The sequence below is a fragment of the Xiphophorus hellerii genome, chromosome 10 (assembly GCF_003331165.1).
Source record: "Xiphophorus hellerii strain 12219 chromosome 10, Xiphophorus_hellerii-4.1, whole genome shotgun sequence".
Classification (NCBI taxonomy): Eukaryota; Metazoa; Chordata; class Actinopteri; order Cyprinodontiformes; family Poeciliidae; genus Xiphophorus; species Xiphophorus hellerii.
In genome coordinates this window covers 9,731,588-9,749,949 of record NC_045681.1, presented here as the reverse complement: position 1 = coordinate 9,749,949, position 18,362 = coordinate 9,731,588, and positions in this window count along the sequence as shown.

Here is an 18,362-nt window from a genome sequence, read left to right as displayed (position 1 = left end):
ACTGACAAAAACCACAAAAAGAGTTAATATCAGTGTAGGTCAATTGTCAACAAGATTGCAACATAACTTAATATGTTATTAAAGTCGTCTGTTGAAAAGTCATGTCGCAATATCAAAATGGTTAGAAATAAATTGCAATGTCAGTTTTATTCAATATTGTGCAGTCCTTGATTAGATCAAATGGATATTTAGATGCTAGAATGGCCTATCCTTCTAACATACATGCTAGAATGCTAGCATTGAGATGCTAAGTATGGATGTAGTCTGCCAGAATCCTGAATCCCCTTGGGCAAATCTGACCATTGAAGAGGAATATCTCGTATGGAAAGTTGAGCTAAAAATCATAAAAGATCACATGTTGTTCGAATGACACATTGGAAAGTAAGAAAGGAAAGATGCTAGAATGGGTTGGATTTTAGATTATCAAAGCACAATCCTAAATCCAATAGGGAATCTATGACTACACTGGAAAACTGAAGTTCAAAGGATGTGAACTCTTTTGTAAGTCAGGACGTAAACTTTACTCTCTGCTATGTCTCTCTATGCTGTTGGGTTCTTTGAGAGAGACCAAACCAAGTGACAGAACAACTGAAAAACTGAGAAAATCCTAAATTACAGTTTCTACTCTTTAACTGAAGTTAGTGCTGATCTGACTTCAACCTCCACCTCAAACACATTCTCCAAACACAGATATTGAGTAACCCTGAACTTCTCATCTGGTGTGGTGTGAAGGGAGTTCAGTGACTGCTGAAATGAAGTGAAAGATCGTCCCTCGCCTTAGAAACGTGACACTGAAGGTTCCTCGTGCATCGTTATGTGACAAGTTGAGATAATGTGTGGGTGAAGTCTGCCAGAATCCCTAAATCCCTTTGGGCAAATCTGACCATTGAAGAGGAATATCTCGTATGGAAAGTTGAGCTAAAAATCATAAAAAATAACACTGGGTTTGGATGACAGAAAGATTGCCAATTATTAGTTTGTAATTAAAGAGAAGACATCACAAAGAGTCTTTTAAATCTGTTTTACAAGACGTCACAACTGCATCCTCCCTAAACAGACATGTTTTGAGATTACTTAGGGCATAGTAAGTCTCTATGTGAGGTCCGTATGCTGCTGAGGGACTCAGGTCCTGATGGTGCCTACTGTTCATTCAATTAATACTTTGAGATGAGGGCACTTCAGCTGGTCAGCAAAGATGGGAGGAAGATGTAGGATCAAGGCAGAGAGATAAATCTTTCTCTCCTAATAGAAAATGATAACTGGGAGTGGTAGTGACTCAGATAAAGATGAGGCATAAAACCTGCCTGCAGGGTCCAAATCCATAACTTACTGCAGCTGATAGAAAAACTGCTAAGAGTCATAACATATATCGTTTTTGGTTATCTATGAAAATGCTGGATATTGTACAAGTCGTGAATTCATTTTCTGGTGAAATAATTTCAAAATGATCACAGACGTGCTGGCAGTGAGCGGTAAAGTTAAACAAGTTCGCACTGCAGGGGCAGCAAGTCCAGGAGGGATTCCTCGACATCCTTCACCCATCTGATGCTATTAATCTATGGATCTATAGATAGAATAACTTATAAAATAGTTATTTAAAAAACAGTTCGTTTTTTTAATATAACTGAGTATTAGGGCCATGCCACGAAAATAAAAATAGCATTACAAGAATAAAGTAATAAAGTTACAATATTCCAAGAATAAAGTCACAAGAGAATAAAGTTTAAATATTATGTGAATAAAGTTGAAATAATACAAGATATCATGAGGATTGTGAGAATAAAGTCATAATATTTGGACTTTATTCTTGAAATATTATGACTTTATTCTCGTTTTATGTCGACTTTATTCTCATACCACTCTATTCTCGTAATTTGATGTCTTTATTTTTTCTTAGTACGGGCCTAATATCTAAAAACTTAAACCGGAAATAAAAGCAGACAAAATTTATTAAGTATAGAAATAGTTATATGTACCTCAATTAAATGTGTTGAGTTCATTTTAAAAGTTAGATGTAATTATTTCATGATTTTATGAATTATTGTATGTTCCTGTGTTGAATCACATCATGGGGGGGGGAATATGTCAGCTTCTGCAGAGACCCTGACATCTGATTGGCTGATTCAAACAACAAGTCAAAACAACCTCTTCCAAGTTTGTTATGTTTAATATTTTCACTAAAAAAGTGGAAATAACTTCAATCAATTGTTGCAAATTGTTTAATAAAAATTCAAAAGACACTTGTGCCTCTGCCTCCATAGTTTGGTCTCAAATGTTTACAATAAGTTCACAAAAAAGCGTAGTAGTAGGTTGTTAGTCATAGGTGGGGCTAACGTTGCGCCTGGAGACCACAGTGAGTCAAGGAAGCAACAAATTACATTCAAAATTTAAACATAACTACCAGCTATGACACTCTGTATCTCATCTACATTTTGCTGCTCGGACTGTTGATGTCTGTCCTTTCTGCGTGCATCCAGCTCATGTTGCGGCTGATTGGCAGTTTTACATCCAAACCGCAACAGAGCAAAAGTGTTTCAAAGCAGAAGGAGTTATCTGATGCAAGCAGCCAGCTGGAAGTGTCACCAACTCCTGGCAGCCTCAGGATGATGAGCCCATTAAAAGAGAAAGTGATGTCACTTGTCAAATGAAGATGTATAACTTATCTGAAGGAATGACAATATGTAAAAAAATGTTTTTCTTTTTTCAATTCTATAAAATGTTATGAAAATTATTATTTTTCAAAATGTAGTGGGCTTATGCATCTGAAAACAGCTTAGAAACAAAAGGTATTTAGGATACGTTGACAATGATTAGGATGTTTATATCTTTGTTTTTTCCAACTACAGGGTTTCCCCCAGTGTATTATAAGCCTGGTGGGCCACCAGGCTTTACTTGTGCCCCCACCAGGCTTAGCATTGCTTATTTATTTAAGTCTTTTTAAAATGTTTGCATTTTTTTAAGACTTTATAGTTGGTGTTCAGATATTAATTTTCCAATCTTTCAATAGCACATAATTATCAAGTGATATTTTCAAATTTTCTGTCAACTTTTAAACATTTTTAACTCAAACACACGACAGGCCGCTGGATGAATGACTGCCTTAGCGCCCAGCCACCGGGCTTAGCAAGTTTTCTGGGTGAAACCTTGAACTATGATTCGTTCTGGTTTCTCTTCAAAAGCTTCAACATAGGTGCATGTCAATAAATCTGATTATTATAAAAAATCAATTATTTAATAGATTAAATTCAAAAAGTGCAGCTTGTGTTTTACTTTCTGATGAGTTTAGCTGATTATAACTCCTAACGCAGTTTCTAGAACTTAACATGAAGCCAAAAAGAAAGATCAGTAACATAGAAATATTATTGCCATGCTACAGTATGTCCTACTTAATTGTACTAGAGTGGAATATTAAGTTGACAGCTGTCCAACAGAGTCATTGACACAATCCACAAAGAGGCTCAACGACAAAAGTCTATTGCTGAAGAAACCGACAGAGTGTTTTATCGAAGCACATGAATGTAAGAAAAAGACGGAGATTGTTTCTTCTCTCTCCCAAGGTTGTAATAGAGAAACAGGCAATTCTTTTCTTGCAGCTTGTCCTCCACACATCATTTGAGATTAGTGTTTTTTTGTATGGTAACTTGCAACTATTATGTGATCTAGTCAGAAATTGGCCGAGGTTATAACTATAACTGAAATATTATAATTCACAGAGAAACTCAATTTTGGGTTTTCATTAGTTGTAAGTCTAACAGAAACAAAAAAAAATGTTTTCCCCAATAAGGTCATCACTTTTTAAACTTTTCAATATTCTAATCTATTGAGTATAATTAGATGCAGGAACAAGATCTCATTAAGTCTTTACGCTGTGAGAGCTTAATTCTAGTATTAGAAGCAGAGGTGGTCTGCAGAAAACGGTAACACTAGTTGTTTTTTTTAAATCCCTGTTTCTAAAAATCTAAATCATTACAAAGTTGCCTTTTTAAACAATTTTTAGTGTAAAAGAGGATTATGGAAACTGAAGACAAAATAGCTAAATTCACTCTCCAAATTCTGATTTTAATCAGCCACGTAAAACATCAGTAAAATCCAACATGTTCCTCCAGAAAGTTAGTTCTTCTGCACAACTCACATCTCAGTCGATGAAGTTGGTTGCTCTCAAATCCCCATCTGCATTAAAGTTACAATCCTTTTTTGGGGGTTCCTAATCTTCTTCCATAAATTGGAAATCCTATATGCAACACGTGCGTTAATTCCTAAAATAAGATGCCAAAGAGCAATATTTGTATTTATGTATTCCCCAGAGAATGTAGATTCTTACCAAGATTTCTAAATTTGAAATGCGGAAGAAGCAGCAGCAGCTTTGTTGTTTATGTTTTACGTCTCTCTCTCTCTTACTGAATGAAAGCGCAGTCATGTTCTGACATGTCATAGAAAACGAATTTTAACTCTTAAAGAGTTTCCTACATCACGGCATTTTCACTTATTTTAATTTAAAAATCTTGATGACAGATAGCTTACATTGAGCCCTCAACTTCCACACCAAAGAGTGTTGTTGACAGCTTGACCTGATTTTATTTACTCCTGGTGCCTTCTCTGATTAAAAAAGAAAACAAAATCATGCTGGAAATCATCTGATTTTTAGTAACCAGCTGACTTATCTGATTATGTTAAACTCTAACCAATACAGGATTAAGCTAAAGTAAACACAGGAAATTAAAAGAATTATTCATAAAATATATTAAAGCACAACACTCTCACATTTTAGGTCTCCTAATTCAACTCATGGTGTTGAATTCTAGTTTTTAATAATCACATTGACTTTTTGGTACCACCTGACATGTCTACTCGTACTGACTGGCATTAAAATACCATTAGTAGTCCGTTTTGATAAGATTTTAGGCCATGGCTTCAGTAAAATAATCATTTTGTATCCTCTGGCTGGGGGTGTTACACAAATGACAGGAAACAGTTAAGCCAACTGATCCCTGGGGATAAAGATAAGAGATATGAGATGTTGGAGAGGAAAAAGACAAAGTAAATATTTGAAAGAGAGCAGAACATCAAGGAGACAAATGGGTAGGACTGAGAAATGATGGAAAATACCTAAAATCTCAAGGAGAATGTAAAATGATTGGATGAAGAGGTCGAAAGTGAAGAAATGAAAGACAAAGGTAGAAGCTTAGAGAAATATTGGTGGAACTAAGCATAACAAAGCCCTATATTGGTGATATTGATTAGCAGCCACTGTAATCTGGTCTCACATTTTCCATCAAATGTAATACCTGAAGAGTGAGAGGGAGGATGATAAATGTCAAAAGATATGGATGTGAGACATGATGGAATAAGAGTGGAACAATAGAAAGAAGCATTAAAAAGAGAAACAAAAGTCAGACAAACATCCATGCAGTGACTTTCACTAATCCAAGGTCAAGCTACAGACATAAGAGATCTTGAAAAAGAAACTCAGACATTCCTCTTCCTATTGACATGCTTTAGCTCTTTTGTGGGAAATTCAACACATCCACAAGAAAGAAGTGATATCTAACCTCTTCAGCAAGTTCTGAGTTTGTTCATGCTTGGTTAAAAACCATAAACGGTTGCAATCAATCTATCACATTTATTTGGAAAGCACATTTCAGCGACAAGGCATTTCAAGGTGCTTTACAACATGCAAACATAAAAATATCAAAAACGCATCAGACACTCAACAACTGTGAAAACCGGTAACAGACACTGCTTTTTATCGAGTGTCATCGTTAAAATCAATATACATCAAATATGTTGGTTAGTGTTACATTTATTATGAGTCAAAACGCAGGTTTTTACGTCTTCAAAGGAACACAGTGTTTCAGCTGTTTTACAATTTTTAGGAAGTTTGTTCCAGATTTGACGTGCATAAATGCTGAACAAAGCTTCTCCATGTTTGGTTCTTACGAAGAATCCAAATCAAGTACTTAGACTGCCAGAGCTTTCGTTTTGCTATTCATCAAAAAATATATCAAAAATATGTGTTCTTGTCATTTGAGTCTTGAACATGTTCTCTATTTCTTTTATGTGCTTCAGTAAACCACATCACCTGCAAAAAGGTAAAACACTGACATTTTCAGAACCACCAGCCTTCTATCAGGAATGGCCTAGATTCTGTTCATGAACACCACACAGTGCAGCAGTGATCACGGGAAGCCCGCAGTAAACATGTGACGTCACACGTCAGTGACCTTTGTAACTGACAGCCATCTTGGCAGCAGCTGCCTGCCATTGTTGTTGCCAACAACAAACAAGCCGCAAGTTTAGGGCTCTCGCCTCTTTACTAGATTATAAACAATACAAGTGTGATGGAGGAGCCGTCAAGGGAGTAGACATTATCCCACGGGAGAGTTCGTGTTGATATGCAAGCACACAAACGCACAACCAACAACTTACGTTTTGGTTTCGGCTCAAACTGGCGCGGTTTTCCTGCCTCACTTATCATATCCATCCTAGCTCAAGTGTCTGTCAAACATTTTTCCAGTTCAAAATTTCAAACGGGGCTGTTTCCGGATTCAGGCGGCGGGAGGGAGTCACGTGATGGCGTAATAATGTCATCAGGACGTATTGAGTGTAGTTTTGGCCACCAGTTTGTTTGTTTATTTCCTATTTTTTTCTCAGTGTTATGTTTATTTTATTTTGTATACTTTCATAAGAGTTTACTTGACTTTTTTTTTCCCCCTCCCCTCCAGGGGGTCTTTTTGTGTCCCTTATATGAAAGTAGGCTGACAGGAAAGGGGGAAGGAGAGGAGAGAAGACATGCAGTAAATGTCACCGGGTCCGGGAATCAAACCAGCGACGGCCGCGTCGAGGACTCAAGGCCTCCAAACGTGGGTCGAACTATCCCCTACGCCACTACAACATGCCCAAGAGTTTACTTGACTTAGACGTAATTATTATTATTTGTTTCTTGTTTTGTTTTCCTGTGGGCGGAGCCTGTGGCTATAAAAGGGCTCTGCGAACCAGTCTGTGTTTGGGTTCCTAAGAGGCTCTGCAGCCTCTTGCCAGAAAAACCAAAGACTACAGCACTTATAGACATGAGTCCTGAAATAAAAATGTGTTAGGTAATTCATTTCTCCAAAACCTTTGTCCCTTTATTTTTTGATCAAAAATGCAAGTCATAGCTGACCTCTTCTGAAAAGAGTTTCAAAGAAAAAGCAAACTACCACCTGTAGCATCCACTCAGTTTTCTAAATCTTTTAGATGCATTTTAGAACTAGTTTTCATCTAATGGAAACAACTCTCTTCAAGTCAGGTGCTTTTAAATTGCTTGATGTGAAAACGAGTTTATCAAAAGAATACACCTACCTGTGTAGGTACGCTAAGTGAAGATTCATAAATCGGTCTCAAACCCTGTCAAAAATTAGTCTGAATTATTTTTGTTTATTTAGTGACACTAAAATTGTGACACTTAAATTAAGGACACTGGAAGGACAAGCGTCTATAGACAACAAGAAAACCAAATTGTTTTCACCCAGATTTGTGTTCTCTGTTTTATCTTCAGTGGAACACAAGGTCCCTGTTGATCTTTCAACAAGGAAGTAGCCATCGTTTTCTCTTAATTTTGGCCCTAATACTGCACCATCCATCCATCTGCAATGTTTGGGTCTAGTAATGTGATCAACGTTTCCCTTTATTTTTTTGTCTAGCATTGCAGAACACTGTTGATGCATTATCTTCATACTGAAAGTGGACATTATGTATTATTTTGACTTTACAGGCTTTATTGATGATTTATGTCCCTTGTTATTCATTTTAGCTAAATTGTGTCACTGGCTGCAGCAAGGACTGATATCTTGTTTGGTGTGCTTAATAGAACTGTGAGTTGTGTTAAGTAAAACTTTTTTGTCAGGAGCAAGAAGCTTTATTAGAAAACCAGGAGGTTGTATAAAATGGTAACATTCTGGAAAATCTAATAAAAACTGAGAAACCATGGAAGAAGAAAAAAAAATCACATTTGTGTTAAAAACAAATTCTCTCCTGACATTCAAAATTATTAATTTTGTGGACTTCTTTTCAGACAGACGTCTGCTGTTCAGAAGAGTCTGTGTTTTCAGTATGGAGAGTTTTTTGCAGCTTTTGAAATGTGCAGTGCTTCATTCCACCATTTTCATCACAACAGACACGACTATCAACTGGACTCATCTAACCTCTTAAAGTTGTGCTAAATACGTATATATAGTGTCATACCAATAGCTCTCTAAGGATTTCTTCTGAAATTTAAGCCAGGTGTGTGGCAGAAGGAAAATACCTAAAACATGCATAATTAAACAGGTTTAAATATAGTTTGATTAATTTTGAATATCTTTGACATAAAATTCACACCACGTGTTAGTAACAATCTAAATAATGCATAAAGAAATTCAAGATAAGTGGTCCATACATTTGCATTTTGTGTAAGAAAGTGGAGATAAGTACACATTTCAAGAACTAATTTGAAATGTGTATTTAGAAAGGTTTCTTGTTGCTGCTATCAATATTAGCTGGTTAAATATCAACTGATGGCTTGTAAAAAGGTTTCTCATTAGCAAATGGTATGGTTAGTAAAAATAGAGTCACCTTCAAAAGAGACCTTCCTGTTGCAAATCATACACCACCCACAACCAAGGCAAAAGAAGAAAAAAAAATTATATATATACAGTAGTTGAGCAATTTGACCTATTGAAAATAAATTTGGTTTATTTTGAAAAAAACAAAAAAATTTGGTGCTAAGATGAGATGGGGTTTTTTTTTTTGGCCTTATCAAAATTGGTTTATTTTACAAAACTATAATGGAAACACTTTTTTTTTTTTTTTACTTTACTCAAGTCACATGTTTAACTATGGGATGTTGCCACTGGCACTACAGGAAGTAGTTGGAGGATGATGGTACAGCATGCTTTTTAATGACTTATCACATGAACAACTTATTCACTGTGAATTTAATTATCTTTTTTTTTAATTGAAACACTACAATTGTGAAATTGTGCTTTTTGACATTAGTGGAATATTGACAAAGTTTTGCTTACATTTGTAACGCAGCTATTAGCTGGTTGCTTTTCTTTTCACACAATACAACCACAAACTTCAACGTATTCTGTTGGGATTTAATGTGGTAGTCTACTGCTTCAAAACATTTAGCTGCAATAATAGTATTGCACACCATTAAAAATAATTTTTTTTTTTTACCATGTTCCCACCACTCTCTGTTAGCTTTAGCGCCTCAGCTACAACTGCCCAAATGTCTATCCAGAGCCTGAATGTATGACACTTGCAATGTTATCCTACCAAATATTATTTCTGCGGTAATGCTGTGATAATTGGGATGTCATATATTGTGCAGCTTCTATTTTTCTGTTTTTACTGCCCTTAAACTTAAAACTCACACAGAAACCGTTGCTTTACTGAAAGCGGGAGAAACTGAATGAGCTCGTGCACGTGCAGGGAAGCTTGTGAGGCTCGGTTGGCATGGTAACAGTGCTGTCAGTTACGTAGCTACGGCGTCTACATAGTTTAGCTCCTGGGTGACACACACTCATTCACAACTACTGTTCCTGTGTGATTTCAGTTGCGGCAAGCCCACGCCTGACCGGAGACGGTTTAAAAACGGTGGGATTCGTCGATGCGACTCCCGGTTTAACTCCTTAAAATAAAGTTAGAAAACACACGAAGGAGAAGCCGTGACTGAAATAGAAATGCGAAGCGGTAGTGGTTGTTTTTTTTTACAGAGAGCAAAAGGAAGGAGTCACGCACGGGGATGCGGCACACAGGCAGTGTGGGTGGTTAAAAATAACCCAAAAGTTTCTATTTCTCTCCTCTGTCGTCTTGTCCCTCCTCCCCCCGGCTACTATTTTTAGCTCACGATGAGTCTCTGACGGGGAGCGTGATCGTCAGGCTGCACGTGAGACCGCAGCACGTGCAGGTCCGACCCCCACTACAAGGCGGGAAGCTCGCGCCTCAGACACGACCTGCAGCAGCAGCAGCGATGCTGCCTCCATCCGAGCCAACTCCGGAGGTGGAGAGAGGCAGATTAAGAGACAAAAGGACGGAGGGGAGGAAATTACTTTGTCGAAAAAATGAGGGGGATTTATTAATGAGACATTTTTACACTTTAGAAAAATGCTGAGATTTCTGATAAAGGACCAGGACGTGAAAATATTTCTGTTGTTGAAATTGATTTCCAATGGGGAGTCTTCCCTTTTATAAACGAGAAATTATTAATTTACAAACATATTAGACAAGGAAGAAGCTAGAAGAATTAGTGGAAAATACTCAATTACCACTTTTGTCTGGCATGACAGGAGAAATTCAACAACTGGAAAGCCTTGCTTTGTTAAATAGAGCTCACAAAAGCTTAGATTTCATCGATAGCTTATTGTTACATTACAACCACAAATTTCACAAAGTTTAAGAAAACAAAGATAATTTACAACTACAAGTGAAATACTGAAAACACTATGTTCTGTGCATAAAAAGATAAGTGGCTTTAAGAGATAAATATGTGCATAAGGGGACTGTCAGTTTTTAAGGTGCAGCTATGAAATGGAAGAAGGGCTTTCACACGTTTAATAGACAATCTGAAAAGTGTGGCTTGCATTTCTATTCAACCAACTGTCCCCAGAAGTCATCTCTTTGGTAAAAAGTCCAGCAGTATATAATTTATTGTCTTAAATTCAGCTGTTCTGTGAAAGCTTTAGATCAGTGGTGTCAAACTCATTTTCATTTATCAAAAATCTGAATGTTCTTAAAGGGCGGGTTGTGCCAGAATATATTGACAAAACCAATTAAACTATTAAAATATTAATAAGTATATTAATAAGTAGCTGTTCCTCCAGGATTTTGTGATTGTTATGGTGTTTTGGGTTTTTTTTGCTATCAAACTAGCAGATTTTGTAATGCCAATTTAAAAATGTTTGTTAGAACTTTTTACAATATTTGCTGTTAAATGTGACTTTTTTTTATCACTCACCATATCAATTAGGGATGATGACTTGACATCAAGTAAGGCTGAGGCAGCAGTCACTTGAACTCAATGTTTTTGACCAATTTTGAGAAAATTTGCAGTAAAATCAGAAAAAAGTGGAGATTTGTTGATTTTGTGTGCATCCATCTGCATTTTGCAGATTTGTAAAGGAGTTATTGATGTAATTTGGAATCTAAAGGGCCACATACGGTGGGCCAGATTTAGCCTCTGGGCCTTGAGTTTGACACATGTGCTTTAGATGTTTGACAAAGATGATTGAAAATGATTAAAATATGGCTCATCATCCAGAGAAGCAGCAAAAGGCCCAAAACTCTGAAAAACCTGCAGAAATCCACAAATCAGGTGGGAGAATCCGTGACTTTTAGTTGTCCACTTTACAAAGCTGACCTTTATAGAAGAGTGGGAGGAAGGAAGGAAGGAAGGAGGCCATTGTTAAAAAAAAAGTCATGAGAAGTCTCACTTAAAGTTTCTCAGCAGCCATGTGGAAGAAGGTGCTCTGGTCAGAAAAGATCAACATTTGGCTGACCTCTTCAACCTCCCTGCAAGCAAAATGCTCTGTGTTTCAGAAGACTAAAACATATCAACCTCGCCATGCTGTGGGGATGCTTTTATTCAAAAGCGAAATGTAAAGCTGGTCAAAGATGATGGGGCGATAAATTAAGCTAATTACAGGGAAGAAAACCAGTAGGAGTTGCAAACATAATTGGGTCGTGTTGTGTTGTGTTATACCACTCCACGCCATTAGGTGGAGCCGCTGACAAGAAAAAAATGAGAAACAGTAGGAAGAGTAAGAGATTATGTTAAAAAGTAACATTGGCATTGTGCTCATTCGGTTAGTTCGTACTTGCTGTGCTACGTTAAATAAATGCACCGAATTATCCAAAATGTGTCTTGTTTTCCTCACAATTACAGGCCACAACTTTCTAGCAAAACTAAACATACATCCAGGCAGTAGTAGACTGGTGTAGGCCATGTTGTATTCCAGTGGCCTAGCCAAAGTCCAGACACATCTTATTATCTATGACAATCCAAGTGAATCAGGGTAGTTAGTTAGAGAAGTAAAAACATTCAGTGACATGAATTAGAAGCAATTCAGTTCAAGGCTAAATTTGAAACTGAGTCTTTTTTTTACAAAAGCTAATTGTTGTTACTGGATCATTTTGGTGTGTTTTCATCAATCACATTTGAGATTATGAAGTTTTTGGACAGTCATTCGGTCCAACAAACTACTGTGGTTCATGCATGAAGAAAAAGCATCTTAAGAAAACATCCAGCAGCCATTTTGCACAAAGAATATGAAAGTTGTAGCTCATATTCTGTATATGTCCATGTGTGTTAACTGACTCCAACTGCAGCACAGGCCCATGTGAATCTCCTCACTCTCTTGAATTAGAACTGCTTCATAATCCTCCAGAGTGTAAGTACTCCTGGTGCACATTTTGTCCTTCCACTAAACTTTTCATTTTTATATTCTGATGCACTTTAAATACCCAGCTTTTTTGCAACAACCTTATGTGGCTTACCATTCTTGTGGATCTGGAATGATTCATTTAACAATGAATGAATTGGATCTTGTTCTTTCCCAGATGTTTTCTGCTTCTTCATCAGAAAAAGATGCAACCATTTGAAATGTTTATGTGAAAACAAATTGCTTTTTAAAGTAGAGGCTTTTACAGAAGCTCTGTTGCCCCTCTAGTGAAAGGACATGATTGCTAGACTAGAACAATTTGTTCTTTGTGTTTCTGCAAGGCTTTCATTGTTTTATTTCAACTTTTAAAAAAGTGTTTTTACATTTAGACCTAAAGTAATCTTTATAGGGTGAGATAAGTTCTTGCTTTAACAAAGTTTTTCATTTTGAAGTTTAACAAATCACATTTAAATATCTTGTTAAAAAAAAAAATCTGTGTGTAGATAGAAGTGACTATTAGGGATTATTTTTCTAAGTAATTTAATTAGGTTCTGCTTTGGGGCTCGGATTTGTCTGCCTCTGAACACAGCAGAAGACCTAATAAATTTGTCAAAGAGATTTAAAAATGTAAGGGAAGTCATTCCTCACTACCAAATCTTGCTATCTAATGTGCTCCATGGAGACCCTTCAGAGGATCAATAGGAAATAATTAAACCTCCAGACAGTTGGATTTACTCTTCCCTCTGCAGCCGAGTGCATTTTATAATCCTATGCATAAACTTGACTTATTAATCTCTTTACCATCAGATTTAACAGAATAAAATGTTCTTTACATAGTTACAAAGTTTTCCAGTTTTTTGTACCATTAAAAGTATAAAAAGTGGAATTTCCTTGTATCTTGACCTTTAATCTGTCACCCCAAAGTAAAACACAGAGCACTCGGTTGTCAGTAAATTACTGCAAGTTTGGGACGACTTGAAAACCAACTAGCAGCCAGTTAGCGCCTGGTAACTCTGGAGGAGCTGCAGAGATCCTCAACTCAGATGGAAGAATCTGTCAACAACTTTTGAACTCTCGACTCGCACAAGCCCTTTTTGGAGGACTGACGGGATAAAGTCGTTATCAAAAGAAAACCAGGACAAGTTCAGTTTGCAATTGGTTGCAAACAAATTATCCACACCATGTGGATAATTTGTTATCCAAACAAATTGTCCACGCTTGTGGATAATTTGTCACCAAAGACCAAAGACAAGCATCTTCTTGTCTTTGGTGACAAGAAGACGCTCTTGTCACCAAAAATACAATTCTAGGCCTCTACAAAATCCAGTGTGTGTTGGAAATTTAACACTACAAGAAAACTGGCATGGGGTGTGAGATCTTTCCAGGTACACGCAGAAAAGGTATAAAAGCTTGGGAGAAATAAAGCAATCTTGTGGTTTGATTAAAATAATAATTAAGTTGAACATGTATGAATACAATCGGTAATATGGGTATAAGTAATCACTCAATAACTTTCTGCAAAGTATTTCTGAATAATGATCTGTAACGATTTAACTATGCAATTGATAGGTATTTTCCTTTCGAACCTAAATAAAAGAAAGAACCACAGACAACGTATATGAATTTTATGTAGAGCTTTTGCAAAAGGAGAACGCTCTATCAAAACCTCTCCTCCGATCAGTTCTACAGAGCGTTCTGGTCTGCCCTCACAACAGCTTCTGTTTTTATTGTCAAGAAGGACAGGCAAGGGGGCAGTCAGGAAAAACAACAGAGGTCGTAAAGCTTCTAACCCAAACATCTAACAACCCAGGTCCAGATGTGATATCTGATCAAAGGTCTGAGCCCGGTTCAAATCTCGGTCAATACTGTCAAGAAAACAAAATACGACTGCTCACAAGTGGTTACTAAAGTAGGAGGTGTTCTTGCAAAAGGGTTTAAGGTCTGAGAAACTTAGTGTTATCTATTTCTCGTAAAGTTGAACAGACAGTAGTGACCTCCAGGTCATTTAAAGAAGAGAACACTTTAAAAAGAAAATCACAAAGATCTATAGACTTAATGTGAACTAAAGTAAGAATAAAATGATAATACCAAAAAATCTCTAACAGCAATGATTATGGTTGATGATTTATAATAGGTGAAAGATGTGATTAATTGTCAATGAATATCAAAGTTGTGATGATTTGCAATCAATTCAAATGGGTTTAACACAAGTTGAATGTGTTTAATAAGTTGTACTAGATAGAATGGTGAGATATAGCAGAGAAAGGAGGATAAGGTTAAGTCAGCAGGATGGGTGTAGTCCTGCTGGCAGGAGATGTCGCAAGTTGAGGAGGGAAGGGACTTTCCATAAGTGTCAGCAAAAACAGGTTGGGGGCCGGCGGGGCTTTCTGGAACAAGAAAGCAGAAGTTCAAGAAAAAAATAGTAAAGCAAACTCCACATACACACTAATGGACGTGAAAAGTATAAGAGAGGGCTGACATAAGAAAGCAACGGTTCTTAGTCCGCGGCGCAGGAAGAGAGTCAACACGGAGAAGCAGATTGAGAAACAGCATAGGACCGCACCTCTGAACCACGGGAAAAGTTGAGACTTCACGCCGCCAAGAAGGGACAAGATCCGACTGCCAAAGCCCGGGTTTCTGATTCGATCGTCGGCCCTACCTCAACCCAACAATCTCATAACTTTACAACAGACTTGGAGAAAAGACAAAGGTCCCTGAGGGATAAAGAGCTGGGTTGTCAAAGGATTTGGACCCGCTCTGCGTTGCTTCTATTCTGAGGAGGATTTTCCACACAAGGACAAAGACTCTGACCAAGGATTCTGGATGTTTCTGTTGCCAAGATTCACCATCAACTGGGTGTGAGTTGCTTCCGCTCCATAAAAGTCCATTTCAGAAATTGCGACATAGGTTAGGGAAAAGAGACAGAATAGTATGGTTATACATGTCAACTTTCTTATACTGCTCTTGAATTATATGCAATTAATTATTGATTTGTATGTCACATATCCCTGCTTAAGCTTGCTTAATAAATTTATATTATAAAATTCTAATGAGGTTGGTGGACATTGGAATTAATTGAGTCAGTTAATCATTTTTCAGTTCTTTTAATTGAGGTAAAACTAATGTACATGATTCTAGTAAATAGGAGGCTTTATAATTTCCTTTAGTGAGTGTAAATAATGACCCTGGGACTTACATCTAAGTCACTAAATTTAATCTAGCCGGTTCCAAGAGCGAGTTATATTTTAGGAAGCGAGCTACCGTTAACAGAAGTGGTTATTGGAATTATGCAGCTGCGAGGGCTACTCAGCTGATTGTTTCTTAACTGTAAAGGGTTGTAACTTCTGGATCGGAGGTAGTTAGAGCTAGATGAATCGCTTTCGCCACCAGTTTGAATAGATAATCTCCTATAGATCTCTTTTAGGGTAATACCCAGGTCGTAGAGATTTTCCGGACCTGTTAGACAGAGAACTGGTCAGTAGTCAGCCCAGAAGAAGTTGTGAGGAAGTGGGCGGGGCTGACTATTGCGCAATAACAGACACTACACATCGTCCTTAAAGCTGCATCTCCGTGGTGTAACTTGGTGGTGGCAGCGTCATGGTGTGAGGATGCTTTTCTTCAGCAGTGACAGGGAAGATTAACAGAGCTAATAATAGGGCAATCCTGGAAGGAAATCTGTTTTTGTACTTCCATTTGGGCTTCAACTGCTACTACAAACAACTAACGCTCTTTTAAAAAAAGCATGCAGTCATTTTCAGGCAATAATTTAAATGTTTTTTGGTGTCTGGAAAATGAGCCATTTCCAAAACCTTCCGAATGTTCAGACACAAACCATGGGCACTGCAACGTTACCTAGAAACCCCATTCTAGCCCAGCCTGTCACCTAGCAACGCAAGCTAAGTTCCAGCATGTTTGGTCAGCTGGTTGTACCGCTGTGTGTGCTGTACAATGGCTGCTGGAAAAGACAAGTGTTTTTTGTTGCATTCTTGGTGGTTGTGCAAGCACATCTGCTTTTCAAAGATGTGTGGTTGTATACTTGCAGTCATTCTCACTCGCGAGTGTAAACATTGATTTGGGGGCGTGTGGCCAGCAGAAAATTATTTCGATTTAAAGAGACAGGACGCCCTAAAACAGCTCATTCTGAAAGGAGCTCAAATACGCAGAACTGACCAGACTAAAATCGGAATAATTTTGCACAAAAAAGTGTAATGAACATGCTTGGTATAGCCGATAGACGCAGCCTAGCCTGTCCAAGAAAGCAGGATAGGTCAACTTTAATGGTCAGACAATATTCCAAGCGTTGACCATCCCGCATAGCTCTGGAAATTAATAGATATGACATAACTCGACCCTAGCATGGTGGTCCACCTAATGTGAAGCCAGACAAGGAAGAGATTAATCAGAGAAAAAGCCAAGAGGCCAGTGAAAAGAAAGGCACAATATATTTACAGCTGCTCAGATTCTCCTAGCATGTAGTTGCATGGTGCAAGTCCTGCTGGCTATAAAATGCATCAAAAACAGTCATGAAAACAAACGGCTTTGCTTTCCTGCCTTTAGGGCCTCGGTGGACCACACATGATGAGGTGCACAGTTTGTTTCTGTATTACAGGCCTGATTTGATTTGGGTTTTCGGGGAGTTATTACATGATTCTGGAGGATCATCCTTTCTCTGAAGGGAGTTTCCAATCTGTGGAGCTGCTTTGTCAGCTAAATCTGGGATCTGGCAGTTGTGCTTTTAACCTCTGCAGTAGTTCGAACTGTTTCTCCATTTGTCTGTTGCAGCTGACATCAGGAAGATTGGTGTTTTGTGGCAAAATTCACAAAGTTCTGTCAGATGATAACCACAAAGCAGCTTGGATTGCTATGACATATCATACTCAAACTCACGGACAATGACTTGTTGCCACATCCGACTTACTTTGGTGATCCTCTGACCTCTCCTAAAGAAGAAACAGCTGATAGTTTTGGCTCTTAGGGAAATATTTTGACAGCGAATGTTGACATCAAACCAGAAGCTAAAATCAAACCCAGGAACTGATTGCTCTTGGATTTCCTTCCACTCATCTGGACAATTCTTAGTTCATGTTCATATTCATGTCGACCTTTCCTAAAACTCAATTTGAGTTGCTCCATTAAGAATCAACATGACTCAGTGTAGAAACAAAGATAGGAGGGAGGCTGTGTCCTGGAAAGGTTGGATGAAGAAGCTTTTCTTTCCAGCCAGCTTTTATTTCAGGGTTTTCATTTTGGTGTCTAGCAGGTCACCAGTTGTAATAACATCAGTTCTGTTCAGATTCCTTCATTCACTTCCCCAGAGAGCAGCGTTTGCGAGCGAAGGGAATGCATTTGACATAAAAATTTTGTGTGTTTTCTCTCCAGGGAACTGATTCTTGAAAAGACACTTTGTGCCCTGAAAGTGAATCACCAGGACGGTTATCTTTGACCCACTTCCTTTCAATGCCGTCATTGTGAAAGATTAGCAACTTTGTTTTTCCCACAGAAATTCTGTTTACTTTTCATGCTTTTGTTTTTAAGATTAGACAGCGTTATGTGGTTAAAGCAGCTGCCTCATAAAACGAAGGTCATTGGTTCAGTTTGGATCTTCCTCACACGCATGCATGACTTTTCTCCAGGCGTTGCGGTTTCCTCCCACAGTAGAAAAACATACATGGTGGCTTAACTTTACAGTTTTTAAGATTTTTAAGGTCTGAGAACCTTCATGTTGTGAGAAAATATTACAAATCCTGCTCAAACCTGAACTGCTCTACATGACCCCCTGCTGATAGATATGATTGATATGCTTGGAATCAAACAGCCAATTTTCCTTCTAGGAGTCTAAGAGTCTAGAAAATTAAACCGTTTGTTATTAAAGCACGTAGAGACGTCCCCTTGGTGGTTACAAATTGATACAAGGTCGGTACCAAACGTCCGGCTGCAGACAGCAAAACTGCAACGGTACAA